This window comes from Lepidothrix coronata, unplaced genomic scaffold, assembly GCF_001604755.1.
Source record: "Lepidothrix coronata isolate B3197 unplaced genomic scaffold, Lepidothrix_coronata-1.0 Scaffold43, whole genome shotgun sequence".
Lineage (NCBI taxonomy): Eukaryota > Metazoa > Chordata > Aves > Passeriformes > Pipridae > Lepidothrix > Lepidothrix coronata.
Genome location: NW_016690223.1, coordinates 470,752 through 487,750, shown reverse-complemented (window position 1 = coordinate 487,750; position 16,999 = coordinate 470,752). Strand labels below are relative to the sequence as shown.

Here is a 16,999-nt window from a genome sequence, read left to right as displayed (position 1 = left end):
TGGTAAAATTGAACAGAGCAGGTCAGCTGTAGAGTTTCTGCTGATGTTGCGCTGTTCACATGGGGTTGTGGGAAGGCTGGGGTCAAAACCAAGCCCTCTTAGTGACTCAGTAGGTTGACTTGCTCTAGGATTCACCTCCTGTTCACTGTAAGATTCCCCTAGGAATGCAGCAGGAAAGGGAGAAACCACTGTAAGACTCACAGCACTTGAGCATAAATTGCTCAAGAGGGCTGGGTTTGAATTTCAAGTGCAAAGAGAAGCTTGGCTTCAGCCACAGCTCCAGGACAGGTCAGCAGGCCCAAGGATTTTCAGACAAAAGCTGTGCACACATTGACAAAATCCAAATCAAGAACATCACCCACGTACAAGTGACTATCCAATTTACTTCCTCAGGGAGCATAGTCTTTAAAGTACTACCTTCATGGAGTTTTAGATGTGACCAGGTTAACTTTGGAGCCATCAAGGAGTTATAACTTGAGTTAGCTGCACAGTACTGAATGTAATTCAGAATGGGTCTGCCAGGACTCACTTTTAAGACTTATTTCAAGAGAAACACTGTGACACTTTCCTCCAAGAAGCAACTGGAGATGAGCACAAATGATGGGAGCAACTGTATCTGGCAAACTCAAGTCACAGGTTTATACCAACCAGCAACTTGTATTAAAAATAAGCAAAACATGATTGTTATTACCATTCACATCTAACCTAGTGAGCACAGAGAATCCGAACAGGTAGAGCCCATTCTGTCCAGATGGTGCAGAAACTGAAAAGTACATGTGAACTAAAATCCCAGCAAAGTTAACCATATACTCTGAGAGAGCCATGCATTCAGAAATCACTTCATAAACATTGTTTAGATTAATGCTTTTCATTTCATTATAAGTATATATATAAAGAAAATTGAATCATCTCTGAAAATTACAGAGATGCAAAATTCTCTATATTTTGGTATACATCTCTCAATACATCCTCAAGGCTTTGAGAATATCTGAGAACTCTGACCATTAGCAGTGCTGTTGCTAACAAGAAGTTTTCTGAGAAAAGAAAAGGCTATTTTCATACATTCTAAAAGGAGCAGAAAGATTGATGCTTTGAGGTCAACCTCTACAAAGCTAAACAAAACATCCCAGACTTCAAAGCTTTCAGTTTGCTGCTATGAAAACAGAAAGCAGCATCCAAAAGTGACAGGTACTGTAATATTTACAAGCCTTTGCCAGACCGAAAGTTCCTTAGTTGGATGAATTTAAGGAATAAGATTTAGATTACAGATACTTGGGAACAACTTTGGCTTGGCAGCTCTCCCACCCACATGCTTAAGACTCACAAATAACTTTGCCTTCAGAGTGCAGATGCAGAGGGACGTATGGTTCCATCTCACTTCCCTCCGTTTCTCTCCCATGCAAACAGGAACAGGAGACAGGGAGGATTCAGTTTTCCTGCTGATTACATGACACTTGCATGGGGAGATGAAGGAAGGGGCAAACAGTAATTCCTTTGACATTGTACTTAGAAAAGATCATGTGGATCAACAAAAAGTAGCAGAGAAGACTCTTAGCATCTCAAAGTGCTCCCGCTGACGTTGCACAGCATTGGCATTTTCTCCACCAAGAAGGCAATTCTATCCCAGTGAAACCTCTAAAACAGACCATTAATTCACAGCCAGACCTGTGGACAAACAAACCCTTGCTCAACACAAGATTTCAGTACAGCCTACAGCTAGAAAACTGCCGCTCTGAGTTTAATTGCACACACTGAAATTCTGAAGATAGCTGTAGGTTTAAAAAAAAAGAGTCCTCCAGCTGCTAGCAATCATCCTCTTCTCCTTCCCAGGGTGGCAAACACATGCTAAAGCTTTCTCTCATCACAAGGCTCCTGCTATCAGACTGACAGGAGACTCTGCACACCTCTGCACTGAGATCTAGGACAGACCTAATTCAATGGCTGAGGGTCAATTCAGTACTAATTTACATCAGCGTGGAACTACACATTGTGCATATGATCCACATTGTGCAAATGAACACCCAGTGGTACACCAAACCCTCCTCCCTCCTCCTGCCAAACTAAACTGCTTTAATGTGAAATTACTGAGCTGTGGTCAGGTGCTGGACCCTTGGTACTGTCACTGCTTCTTCACAAACCAGCTGTGACAAGATACCATGGAAAATCACTGCTAGAAAGAACGACAGTAAATACATATAAACAAATAAACATAACAGTCTAGAGGTGAGAAGGGTGACATGATTCTGGCTCCACCTAACTCTAACCCTGTTGATGCTACAGCCTAATCCTCTAGTCTAAAACCAAGCAATATTCTCATTTGCACCTGAGAGCCCTAGTATGGACAAAGCACTTTCATAAAAGCAGTCTGAGAACTACTATAGCATGAGGCCACAGCCATGCCACACCTCCCATGGAGCTGCACTGGCCATGTACTGCTAGCAGAAGTGACTCTGTATGTGTCAGAACACAGACCTGATAAAATGCAGAACCTATGCAAGGAGCTGATGCTATTGCTCTTCAACCATCAAATACTCAGTTCTTTGTTGTGCACTGAGATGCTACTGAGATGCTACTAACTGGAAGACTCTTCTTCTAAAACAGCAAGTTTGGAAAAGACTCTGCCTCATCTTCCATCCTTGGCTATGTACAAGTGACCTTAAATCCCAAACGATTATTACAAATGCAATTTTTATGCTTTTCACATTGGATCTGAAATTAAAAGTCAGGCACTTCCTCCCTCCTTTTGGGTGCATACACCGTATCACACAAAAAAAAGATAACCAGTTATTACCCCTATCCTCATGAAGAGTATGCTGAACTGAAGATATCAGCAGGAAAAATCCGTTTGTAAGTCAAAGGACTGCTGTGAATTAAGAGGTGTACATTGCTATAGTGCACACTTAGAGAATGGTGTTTCTTTTTTTCCTAACTGCCTGGTTGTCTCTGGGAGTCCTGCCTTTGAAATATGGCCAGGACTCCAGGTGGACCTTGTCAGGTCCAGAACTGCCAACCTAACAGCAACAAGGAAAGATTCCTTCAGATCAGGAGAGGGTTCAGCTCTCATTTCAGACAACTACCAAGAGTATCTGTAGCACTTTTGTTGTTAGAAACAACATACTGTAATTAAATTTAAAAGTCAAAATTCTGTCACTCTGTTCCTCCCCCATCCTTGTCCTCATTTTTATTGTATGCCTTGGCACAAACTTTGTGGTGTCTGCTTTCCATATTTTCCTCCAAATATGCTCCCTTTTCTTCTCACAGGGAGCTGTCTCTCCTCTGTCTTACTTCCTGTATTTTTTCTCACCCCCATCCCCATTTCTCACCTATGCCGTTCTTTTTTTCAACTGTTATTTCTGTTCTTCCACTGCTACCTACACTTTATCCCTCCCTCATCCTTGAATGGAGATCATGGCTGGGATCATGTTCATTGCAAAGGCAGGGGGAGCGTTAGCAGTGGGACCCCTGAAGACAGCAAGGCAGCACTAACAGGTCACAGGTGACTGGCAGCACTCACAGCAGCGGGGCAGTGAGCTCTGGCATGTCCTGCTGTGGGGTGAGCTTTGTCAGAGCACTGTTCCATTGCCACACAGGAACAACACTATTAAGAAGGTGGAAGACTTGACTGATGAAGGCCAGTTTACAGAGGGAGTAACACAACTAACCAACAACAGAAAGGTAAAAGAGCACTCAAACCAAGGAGTCAGTGCCAGGAGGGGATTACTCCAGGTGAAGTTCAACAACAGTGACAGGAGCAATGGGATGTGAAGACGGGGAAGATGCAGACTAAAAACTGGCTTGGAAAAGAGAGTTTTCTGGCAGTAAGAATTGGTGTAAATCTTTATACTCCAGGCTTGCTTCAGTAAGAGATGCTGAGTAGTGCTTCTCTCAGGGCATGTGCACCACTGGTGGCCTGCAGACAGAATGCCAAACAGTCACAGGATATCCAAACCCCCAAAAGGAAGAAGGCACAAGAAACCACACACTCAACACACACTCTGATTTGGCAGGCAGGCAAAACAGATAGAAGAAAAATAAGAGTAATATATGGCTGATCCCAGTTAAACCAAATCTTGACAGTAAAAATGAAAGGGCTGTACAAGACAGTCTCTGGATGGTTTTTGATGAGGGTAGATAGTTCTTGTACTGTAGAAGTTTGAGAAGTACTGACACAGAGGGCAGCTGTGGATGCCCATGGGGAATAAAATAAACCACAAGAATAGAAGAACCATAAAATAGTGTCTTATTCAGATTTCTTTGGTCCTTATGATTTTGGACCAGTAAGAAAATAAATAATAGACTGCAAATCCAATGCTCTGCATTCATAAATCAACAAACTGTATTTCCTTCTCTTCAGAAAAGAAGTTGAAAGAGAATTCATGGCCATCTGTGAGACTAGCTCAAAACCTGTGGCTAGGAAAAAAAAACAAACTGTGAGGAGGCCACTGCCGATTTAACTTCAGATTTACAGTCTCAACATGTCTCCTACCTCGTAATTCACCATCCTTCATTACCTAACCTAGGGATTAGGAAGTGCAGTAGAGAGGCTGAAAAACAAGTATTTATTCCCAGCACCACCAACCTCTTGCCACGAGACCATGACACAGTCACCAAACACGTTCCATGTCTGAGCTCCCATTTGTGAAGTGGGGAGAAGGCTTCACCTTCTCTTGGCGAGGCAGGGCTTTATGGAGCTGGTTTAAGGAGTTTCAGGAAAAAGACTTTTTGATGCTACTGGAGTCATTACAATAGCTGAACAAACTACTTGTTTGAGGCTTCAGTCTGAGCATCAGCAACCAAAATCCTGAGAGTGCTACTGGAAAAACATAAGCACATATTCTTTAGTGTTTAAAGAATATCCTGTCTTTTGACCAGGCTCAGTACTGTGTCATTAGCAGTGTCTTATTATGTGTTTACACACAGGAGGACCAAAAGAGGGACATGCTGAGGACAAGGGAAAGGTAAAAGAAGTTAGTACAGCGAATTTGTGAAACAGGAAGACACAGTTTGTCAAAGGAGTACAAGAGGAGGCCTGGAGTCCCCCAGGTGTGCAACAGACTTGGAACATCTAGATCCCTTAATTCTGTTTAGCAATTCCAAATGGAGCACAGCTTGTGCCTGAGTTGCTCTCTGTGACCAGAAAGGTTGCCAGGGTTATTTCTGAAGAAACTGGGTACACGACCTCCACATCACAAAATATGTTATGCAGAGAAATGACAAAGATGCTTCTAGAAAGTGCTGGTCTCTGGTGTAAAAACCCTCAGGCAGAAAAACATCCATGTCAAAATCAGGACTGGCTTAGGCCAGTTATCATCCAACTGTTCACAGAGCAAATGTTAAGCCTTAAACTATCAGAAAGATTTACAGCAGACCATAACAAATTTCAAACTTCCTACTTTGTTGAGAAAAGCCACTCTTTAATAGAATAGTTGGCACTGTGATTTGAAAACATTTAAAACTTTTCAAAAATAAATATATTTTTAGTAAACTGTGATTCCACCAGCTTGTACCGCGGCACTCTGTTCCTGTGGGGATAGAAAGGATACACAGCCAGGGCAATGTCTTTTTCTCCTAATATAATAATGGGAGGAAATCTTAACTTTCATCTCACCCCTGCCTTCTAAGTTCATTTTCAACCAAAAAACCCAACCCAGAGAAGCTGGCAGGGTTTTTTTTTAAGCATGCAGCTGAACCTTATCTCAAAGCTATCTTAAACCACTACAGATTTTTGCCCTTTGGCACCCCTTTAATCATCCTTGTAAACTTATAGCTTTGGACTGTCACTTCTGCTAGGGTCAAAACTTAGTATGTCCCAGAGTTAGTCAAGCTAAGCCAACCCTAACTTCACAGCAGTCCAGCCCCTATGAACTGGAAGAAACCCTTCTTCATTCCTTTCTGTAGCAGGTAATTTTGCAGTTGAAGCTTCATAAACCAAAAAACTTCATTCATAAGCCCCACAATTTCAACAGGTTTATTTCAGCACTTCTAAGCTGTACTAAAAATAGTCTCAAGTTGTTTTCCCCTCCCCTCAGAAATGTGTGTGCATGAGGAATATTGACAAAACAGATTTAATTCAAACATACGTTGATCTGTGCTCATCACTGAAGAATCAATCAATGCAATCTGAATATCTGTATGCTTGCATCTTACTCTTAAATCTGTGGGGGAAAAATTCCAGTTCTCATGATACAGCAGCTGTATTTTGGGAGCAGCACATTTGGCAGCACATTCCGAAGACACAAGAGGGCAGAGTAGACTCAGCTTTAAGGGCACAATTTCAAGCTTACCCTAGCATGACATCCAAGGAAATATGCACCAAGTATCTGTCTATGTTAAATGGAACATCTGCCAAGCAACAGTCTTGCTTTTTAATAAAGTAGTGATTTTGAAGCATTTGGGCAGTGAGTGAGAAAATCTCACAACTGAATACATAAGAGAAATTATTAAAAAAAATCCCAATAACATGCCATTTCCTTGCAATTTAGGAGTGCTAATTATGGTTTTTGAACATGATGAAATCAGCTTAAATTGAACAGAAAGTATAAAATATAAAGAAGAAATAAAGGGAAAAGTCATAGCAAAATCAACCTGATGGAGTTCTTTCCCTCAGATGAACTCTTCTTCAGAGATAACCATTTCACAAAACTACAGTCTGTACAGAATCCTTCTGTACCTTTTGGATCTAGACTTTCATCTTACACCCACTTTCTTTAGTGAGCAGAATGCTACTTTCTGAAGGGAATTCACCTCATCTCTTGGGTGCTCAGGCTGAAAGAAGCAGGTTTTGCAAATAAGCATTCAGCTCATTTGTAAGGTGATGGAGCCTCACAGGTACCTGTCAGTAGAGGAGCACAGCTGCAGACCTGCCTTCAGTTAAAATAGACCTGTGGTGAAACACAGTCATGACAGAGCCGATAAAGTGAACTCACGGCAATGTAACAAGTCAAGAGGTGAAAATTTATCTCATTCAGGAGACAGAGTAAAGGCCGGGACATGTCTGTTCATCCTCAAATAGCCCCATTTTTCAGCAGGTAAGAGCAGCTACTCACCACCTTGCAAATGCTAGAGACAGGAAGCTTTTCAGCTGAAGTTAAAAAACCAAGCACATCTCACCACGGAAAAAGGAGGCAAATGGACCAGCTTTCCAGAAGAAGGAAATAAACCTTCTGGTGCTTATTAAACTCTGTGTGGAGAAGGTTAGGCAAAACTATCTTATAAGTAATGATGAAGGGTGGAGAAAACCTGCCAGAACAGCTTTTGTTGAAACAGTAACATTTATTCCTTAGAATATTGAAGCTGTACCAAAACTTAGGAACTCATTTTACAGGCAGGAGTGTTTCCAACGTTACAGGAAGAAAGAAAGTAATTTTCCTCATCAAGGAAAAAAATGAAAGGAATTGTTTGGCAAACTCAAAGAAGCCTTTTCTGCATTTTTACCCCAATAATGTTCTGCTCAGAACTCTGGCATTGAAAGTATTGGTATCTGTGAAACCCCAAAGGCATTTCCAGAAGAGAGACAATGCAAAATCTACTCTGCATGTCTGCCCTATATTAAAATGCAAATGTCAGAGTCAGTGTGAATACTTGAATCCCTAATAAAACCAACTCAACTGTCTAAACAGTAATTTGTATATACAATATGTATTTGTATATACAATATATATTTGTATATTGTTTCAAATGCTTATCTATGTATGTTGAATATAGGAATTATAGTTAGCATTGCCATTCTCAAGTGACAGAAGTCCCCAGTTTTAGTACTCTTACCAACATGGACAACCCTATTATGTAGAATGATAAATGAGTCTCAGAACCAAGAGCCAGTGTCCAAATATGACTCCTTCCTGTGTAATACAAAAGGTATATAATGGTCCAGATGCAGCATTTTTCATGTTTTCTCTCCCAAATACTGAGCTAGGAAACTACTTAGACTAGTACAAAACAATTTCCAAGCTAAACTTCCACTTGCAAACTACACATGTCCAGGATAGGAGCCGATGGGATGTCAGTTTTGCATCCCCCTGGTCTAGATGAGAGATAAGAAAAGATAGTGGTGTGCACTTCACTGTATACACACATAGAGCTTGAAAATGGCCAGGGACCACCGGATTGGGAGCAAATATGTTGTTATATACTATGTGCTGGAGCTTGAACAAGATATGAGCACCAGGGCCCTCATACTTAAACAGATACGTAGCACCAAAGTTCCTCACAACCACCTAATGCACACAAAAATCTGACACCATTTTGTTCCATACAGTGGGATGCTAATCATTCCCAGGAATCTAAGGTAAGCTGTGAAGGCCCAATGCTGAACTCCTTACTGAATTTATTTGCACGTAACTCTTAAATCAGTTACTTCCTCTCAGTCTTTCCTTCTATTATACAGAGGACATTGTCTAATAAAATAGAAAAACACCAGGGGCAGGGGGCACGATGACAGACATGACACAGGCAGCATTTTCTTGTCCATGACAGAGTTCATTTGAAGATATTAGAGTACCCAGAAGAGTAGAGCCCACTGAAGCTCTTGATATCTCTAATCTAAGAGGGTTGATGGCCCTTAACCAGATCAGTTTAATGAGCTTTTGAAAGCTAAATCCTGGGAGAGACTGCACAACGCATGTCCCATGCTTTCAGTAAATACCACTTCCAATCTATACATGCTGGGGCAGAGGCAAAGCAGCAGCCCACAAGGAGTTCAAAATAGTAACAAAATTCCCTCCGAGGTAGAGAGGTATCCCAGGGACACACTGGAGGCGCCTCTGACTGTATCAGCCGTGCCTAGATCAAGCCTCCCTAGTACAGCAGGACTCCTGTAGCACCTGTGCCCCAGCTCGAGCCAAGGAGGAATATGGCTTTTGGCTCCTGTTCCAAACCATACCAGCAATGATAGAGGAAATGTGAATAACTACCTGCTTTTTATGACTTTACCAACTCACATTTATGTGGGGACAAAGTGAAGTGCAAGAGTTAAAATGTAGATCTATAAAATACAGCAAGATCTTGGGATAACACTGAATAATAGGAGAGGCACATCGCTGCCACTGCACAGCTGAGCAGGGCTGACAGCAAACCCTATGGCTGGGCATCTCCCATCAGCTATGCTGGGGGGCCACCTCCGTGCTGTGAGGTCAAAAGGATTTGCCAGAGACTTGGTGATCACTGATTTCATTTCAGTTTCATTATGCAAAGCACCCACCCAGAACACAACTATACAACAGCCATGCGCTTCTTCCTGTGCCATGGATGAAACGTAAGAACTTGGCACTTCAGTAACAACAGTGGAAAGAACTCTTTACAGATACCTAAGCAGAGACTTCAATATCAGCTTAATAACATAAGCAAATTATCATGGTCCCCAAATTTACATTTAACATGGGAAACAAGAAGCTAATGTTCTGCCCTAACACTCTCTTTGCACAGGTAAACAATCTTCTCCAACACATGTGGGACTTTTGCCTTCTACACTGCTCACCATTCAGACCTTGCACTTTGTGGTGTGGAAGGAACAAACTCAAATGAACAGGATTTTTTATTCAGAAACATTTTGTATTTTCAAATTAAGATCTTATAGAAGATTTGTAGACAATCCTGAAGCACTTAGGAAAAATGTAACTGAAACACTCGTTCTGGTCTTGAAGGATTCTGCTCTGTACTTGTTTGAATGCCTTAACTGGAGTAGGGTGCATCAACCAAGGCTGCTGCCCAACACAGGGTACAACTTGATCATTTTTCCAAAGTGAGGTGGACTGGGCCCACTCCAAAACCAATGAGAAGAAATAACTTCTGAGACAAACAAGCTATGTGTATTTTAAACACCAGAAAGAAAAAGAGCAAAGACCTATCTACGTGGGAAAGCTTTGTTGGTGTATGTTTTTCTGTTCTAATTATGTTAGTATAACTACAGCAAAGGAATGCACACACACCACTTTGTTTAAATTGGATTGGTTTCTGTTGTTAAAAAGTCTTTAGACAGCCCTGTACATCTCTTTTCCTAAACAACTGCAAAGCACTCTGGGTAAATATTCCATGGAACAGCATTCCCAGACTGAAACCCAATACTCATCAAACCCATGCAATACCTGTGAGAAAATACTGGTAGGCAAGGACCTTACCCCCTACCTTACCCATTACCACAAAACTGTGTTGGTTTAGGAAGCTATTGGTTTAGGACACTATTTCCACGCTGCTGACAGGTTGCAAGGAGGAAATCTTGTGCCCCAGGATTCTGTCTGGCATCATGAAGAAAAGGTAGTGCCTGCTGAATTGGAAGAAGCATGTGTCCCAGCTTGTTATTTCTGTGGATGTCATCTGATAAGATGCCACACTTCTAGCAGTATGCAGGACAAAGTGGTTTCTACTTCTGTCTTCTCTGGTACTGTGACACTGGGTCTTTGGCCACATCTTTGGTGCAATCAATGCCCTTCCCTGGTTTGACACTGAGCATGCCAAGCATCTAGCAGCAGCCAGAAGCCACTTATTCCATGAAAACCTCATTGCTTCAAAGCAGCAAGTCCAGCACTTGATCTCCTCCAATAACACTTGCGCAGACAGGAGACAGCAATAAAGAGGCAGAGGGAGGAAGGACAACTCCACCAGAGCGGAGTCCCTGACTGATGTGCCAGCACACATGGCAGCACCAGGAGCCAGCAGGCTCTTGAGTTTGGCTTTGAGTTCCAAGAAGCCATGTGCCAATGGACAACTGTGACAGAAAGGGGAATTCATCTCACCTAACTCCAGCCAACATGTTTCTGCAAGCTGCCTGTGTACCAGTGAAGCCAGTGGAAATGGGCACATTTGGACAGTGATTTACCTTATACATTCAGCAGTTTGAAATTAGTCACCTCTGGACACATCTCTACCCTCTGTTAGTAAAGTCCTAGTACTGCATATACACGTAAATTTTAGCTAGTGTGAGGTGCACTGAACTGTCCTTTGCTGTCAGACAATTACCTTCAAGAGAACTGTTGCTGCAAAGTAATCTTCCTGTTTTCCTGAAATGTGTATTCCTGTCTTGCAGGGAACAATGCTGACCTGTATAGTCTGAAAACACAAACAAATACCTATCATTTTCTGGCCTCAGTTACTACACTGACTTCTAATTCATGAACCCAAGCATGACAGCAAGGGTGGAGGAGATGTCCACATGCAGAAACACCCCAAAGAGAAGGCCAGGAGGACAGAGAACTTATGACTGATTTCATAGAAGCCCATGGTTTGGGTTGGAAGGGACTTTAAAGATCATCTTGTTCCAACCCCTCTGCCATGGGCAGGGACACCTTCCACTACATCAGGTTGTTCAGAGCCCCATCCAACCTGGTCTTGAACACTTCCAGTGATGGGGCATCCACAGCTTCTCTGGGCAACCTGATCCACTGCCTGACCTGACAGTGACTCAGAGATGAATATTCTAGAAGATGCCTTGAGCCACACAGACGTATCCATTTAGAAAACACTACCATACTTTGCAGCACCGAGTATCTGGCCAGTGAAGAGGAAAGTTCCCGTTGTGTTCAGTGTCAGTTCCCAGTATCCAACAGATCCTTTCCGAAAGGAAAAGTAACATCCTGTGTCTTCAGAAAATGCACTTCTTTGAGAAGTAAATAGTTGCAAGAACTTAAGAGTATTTGATGGGCACCTGCTGAGTGTTTTTCAACCCACTTTTTGGTGTGTGACAGTGCTGCAAAGATATGTCAAAATCCTATGCCCTACAATATGATATGTCCCACACAAAAGAATTTAAATGCTACTAACAGGGTAAGTAAAATCATGGGCTAAACTCTATTCTTAATTATGTTGTAATCAGAGAAGTATTAAGGACTACCCAGTCAGAAGAATGCCAGATTCATACCATACCAGTTGCAGGATCTGAACTCTGCTCTGTAGGTGGATTAGAACATTATGGAAAGAGCTAAACTCTTGGCTAATTTTCAAGAAGAGAAACATTGCTAAGCTCAACAAGCTAGACAGCTCTCAGCATGACCCATCATGGTTTGTATAAAACATCTTTGATTTAGTAGACATGCTATTTCCTTTTCATCTGATCTATTTAATGACCTTTTTCCAGGCTTCGGGAATCTGGGTACTCATTTTCTTTTTGACAGACTGAAAATGCTGTAACAAAGTCAGGGCAACAGAAGACATTGAGAGACATAGTATTTTCAAAATGTGGAACATATCTGCAGGCCTGGAAAAGCTAAATACTTCAAGGACAATTAGTAGATTTCTGAGACATGCAGTCATGTCTTTCAGTCAAAACTTTACTAATTTGCTTCCTAGTAGATAAAAAGAATTAGCTTGTATTTGCGAAGATTTAAAAAAACCTAAAACACAGAGTATATATTAAGATTAGACTTTTCAAGTAGACAAATGCAGATGAAAGACTGCTCATAGAAGATCCAGGCTGCTATCAGTGATGTACATTTCATTTATACAAACCTCTTCAAATATACAAAGTTTCACATGCAAAGATTATTCCAGCATCCCTGGGCTATCCAATGGGGTTTTCATTTTACTGCCAAGGAAGCTGAAGCAGACCCTCAGTGAACTGACCAAAGCAACAGTGGGTTTCAGTGGCAGGCTCTGGCTCAGGATGTACCAGCAAATCTCCCATGGTCTCCTAAAGCACTTCTCATTTGGAGATCTTCTCCGTTTTACAAAGGCAGCACTTGTCACCAACCCATTTTACAGCAAGGAAAATGTGAGAGACAAACCCTAGAAGGGCTCATTAAGAGACAGCCTGGGGACAGGGGTGGAAAACCTCATCTTCTCTGCCTGACATCGTCTGAACCAAGAATTTAACCAGTTCCTGGATCTGTCCCGAGTCACCAGCCATGTGCGATGCCACAGCATAGCAATATTTGTTGAGGCATTTAAATTCAGAGAAAGGAAATATAGATACAAAAATACTGAAGTAAAAAAGTGCAGTGGAAAAGTTTATAAAAGCTATGAACAGCACACAGAGTATAAGCACTTCGGCTTATTTCAAGAATGTAGAATGTGATCCTAAATAATGTTAGGATTTGCAAAGATACATAACACAGACACATAGCTGAAGCCTTATATGAGATTTCCTCATGTGTCTAGAACTAAAATCCCTGTCCATTTGTTTGGTTTCAACTTTATATTCTTGCGTTGCTGTGATTATTACTGATTGCTTTTTTCGTCTTTGTGCCCATGGATGATTTCACGTGAGTGCAAAGCTGTGCTACTAGCACCGTGTAGGTATCCAAAAGTGCTCATTTCTGTAGAGTCTCTCAAACACGAGGATCTACATGTCAGCGCTCAAAGCACTCCAGAAACAAGCAGGAGTTTTCTGCTGTGCAAACACATCAGTTCTCTGAGGTGGGGAGGCTGCTCTTCCCAACTGGAACTCAAATTTGGAGAAGATTAGATTATGCAAACAGAGGACTTCTGAGACCATGAATGTGTCCTGACAAGAACATTTTAGCTTTCCTTCCTCTTCCCCGAGGCCAGCACTGGTGCCATTTGTTAGCAGAAACTTGAGTGCCATGTATTAATCAGCAAAGCAGAGCATATGCATCTTTTCTGGGTGATTTATTCACATTACCAGAGAAAAGGGCAACAGAAGACATTAGGCCACTGCAGAGAAGGTGCTGTCAAACTCAACACTTGTGCTAAAAAGCAGGAATGATGTACCTTTGGTCTCACAGGGAACAGCCTTCAAAACCTGACAGCTTCTCTCTAAGATGCATGTGGAGGAGGATGTTATTTCTCAGAGCTGCTGAATTCAGCTCAGCAAGAAGGGGAAAGCACTCAGAAAGGAATGCTGTGTTTTGCCAAACAAGGACATGTTAGCACCCTACCAGGACACCAACTCAAGCAGTACCAGCATTTGTTTTGTTCCAGTAAGTCTGGCTATTAGTCACATCTATGCACTGTCTGCAGCAGCCAAATGCTGTAGTTAGACATATGAGACTTGTACAGGCAATTCCAGAAACACATTCATTCTGTGCCAAAATACAACACGCTGCCAGTTACAGAAGGGGATTCTCACTCCAAGAGCAGGGGTGATATTTTGTCTCCAAAAACGTACCAGGAGTCAGAGGTGACATAGGACCTGAGAACAGTCAGGAATGTACCATGGCTCAGTGTGACAATGTGCTTGTCCTTGGGAAACCCTTAGTTTTGCAGAACAAGAGGAGGAAATGCCCTGAGGGCTCCTTGCAATGTCTCCACAGGAAGTGACATTGCAAGTATCAATTACACTGCTGAACTGAGAAAGTGGGGAAAAAAATAATCTGTGTTCAGAACTAGAAAATCACAGCAGGTGTCAATATTTTCCAGTCTTCAGGCATGTAACATCAACATTTCAAGCTTCTCCATCAAGTGTTTAATTCCAGTTTCCTTAGGTTCCTTAGGAATTGTCTGCACAGTGTATAGCAGAGTACAAAAGCAGGAAACCATTGGGAGATTTGGTGCTTTACTAAAAGGGGAAGCAGAGAACATGCCAAGTTTCTTGTGAAAAAAAGATGATCGCGAATTGTGTAATGCTGCAAGGGGGACGGCTGTGATCCTGACAGTGGTTAGGCTATCACAGCTTTTGAAAGTCACAACCAGGATGACAGGGTTCCAGCAAAGAGCAAGTGGCAGTAAGCCAGCCTCACTCATGCAAAAATCTGTCACTACTGCTACTTGATTTTGCAGACCACTTTCATACAAATTCAAAGAGCAGGGAGGCATCCTGTCTACTTTGTTCACCTGAGAGCAACAGTTCAGGCTTCCAGATAGGAACAGGCAGTTTTGAACAGAGGGAACAAAGCCTAACAGAACTCATACTCTGCTGAATTCATATCCCTGCTGCTCCTTCTTTATAAATGAGAGGTCTAGGACATGACTTTGGTTCAGAGCACTTAATACAGTCATTAGGGACTTTAGGGGCTGCACCAACTAAATGCACCCTTGCAGAACTAAACTTCTTCATTTCCTTCTGACAGCCCTGTTTGGAGCACAAGGACACAGGCTTTACACTCCAACAGACTCATGGAAGGTATCAGTTCCAAGACTTACCGATGAGGAAACCACAAAACCAGAAAGGTCCCTTCTTTCCCAACAAGCCCTCCTCATTCACCTGCTTTTTTCTAGGGTGAGGCTGGGGAAGAAGGCAAGCACCCACCCACAGTCCAGGAGTGGACAGGATGCTTGTGACATTCCCACTTCAGTCATAAGCTAGCCATGACATACAGCAATTGTCAAGTGGATGTGCTACTGTAACCAATATAACCACCTTGCTGGAGGAACTGGAGGCTTGATCCTCCCATGGAGGCAGGACCAAATCCTACTGTAAAGAAAAGCAGCTTTCCTAGGTGGATGCAACCTCATGGCTATGGAAGGCAAACAAAGTGAGAACTCTAGGAGGATGGCACTGCCACAGCCTTTGCTGCCTAGAACAAAGAAGAAGACATGTCTGAGCCAGACACGCTCAGGGCACAGAGTTGATATCTTGGCATGTTCTGAAACTAGCTCTTCTACGCAATGTGCTTTATTCAGTTCATATTCTTCCCCATGAGGCTGAGTTAGATGCTTATTTGAATTTGCTTTTAAACCTGCAGGATGACCCCTGCCTTCTATACCATGAAAGAGTAATTATGTTCATTTTGGCAACAGTTATTGGTCTGTGATTGAAATAAACACCCTGTCCTCAATGCCTGTTTCTTAAGTCTGCCCAAGTAAGAGAATATTCTATAAATATATCCCTGTCAATGAGCCAATACACTCATGGGTTTTACCCTAATATTGGTTTACTTTTATAGCTCTTCCCCTATAAATATTTTGCAAACCTATCTCAGACAAGAAGAAATTAATTTTCTGTATGAAAGGCAAATAGGATAGATGTTCATGTAGCACAGTGAAAAATGAAGCATTGCAAACACATCATTGCCAACTGGTAAATTAGCGAGAGTTTGAGAGTTAGGTATGAATGAAGTTACCAACCTTTCCTCTCCCCTTTCTGTTTATCCTACTAAGCAGGAAATCCCAGACAAGTCTCAGAGACCACATTTAGTAATGTATCTTTCTAAGAACCAACTTTAGATTTTTTTAAGGATTTTCATTTATTACAGTTCATGATCACTTCCGCACCTACCTGTGCTCATTTTACTTCAGCTTCTCTCAAAAAATACCCAAGGATTTTAATTTCATTTTGTTTTTAACCTTTGCATCCCATTTCTGCAGCACTTATATTCTGCAGCATGAGACTAGTCATTATGTTCTGCCTTAGAGCTGCCAAAACCCAGGGTTAAACTGCAGTCAGCCAAATTTCAGACCACTTCTTCAGGAGAACACAGGAGTGGTTCAAAAGCTGCTCCTCAGCACAAGATGGGGTTCTCACAGGCAATATCCCACCTCAGCCAGCAGGTACAACCTGCAGGCACCAGCATGAACATTTTAAAAATAACCTTACATGCATTTCATTCCAGCTACTCATCAGAGAATTCTCGAAAGATGTCAGGTGGCTTGTTATTTCAACACCGATCTAACTGCAATATGATCAATAGGAGGAAAAAGAGGGGACAGGACCTAAACACACCATGTGAACCAGATTTAGGTTTTCTAGTCTTTCTAAGAGACCAAAAAGATTCATCCAATAAGGATCAGCAACGTCTTTTTGTTCCCCAGGATGAGACTAGTCTTCTGCATTCCAGGTCTGTGAAGCGCTGTGATACTTCCAAAAAATGGAAACTTAGATGTATATTTGTAGTTACGGGGTACACGTTCACACTATCCCGTGAAAACCGTTCCTAGTATTCACTTGGTTTCTCTGTATTTTAATTTTCCTTCAGGTTCCCCATTTCCTTTTCTTTCTGTATTTGCCAGGGAGATCTTCAGCATCCCTTGCTAAAGGGAACTTTTTTCCAGTATCAGGACAGTGTCTGACCGTAATAGAAAAATCAGCAGAGAGAAAGGCTAGTGGCAGGTGTCCAGGTAAGAGTATAAAACCACAAAAGCTTACAAGGACATTGTCCCTGTCATAGCCTCT

General features: G+C 42.0%; 1 protein-coding gene across 3 annotated transcripts in view; it reads right to left on the bottom strand.

The window, feature by feature from the left end:
- ITPK1 (inositol-tetrakisphosphate 1-kinase) overlaps window positions 1-16,999 on the bottom strand; it is a 159,352-nt gene that overhangs the window by 22,911 nt on the left and 119,442 nt on the right. The window lies entirely within an intron of this gene.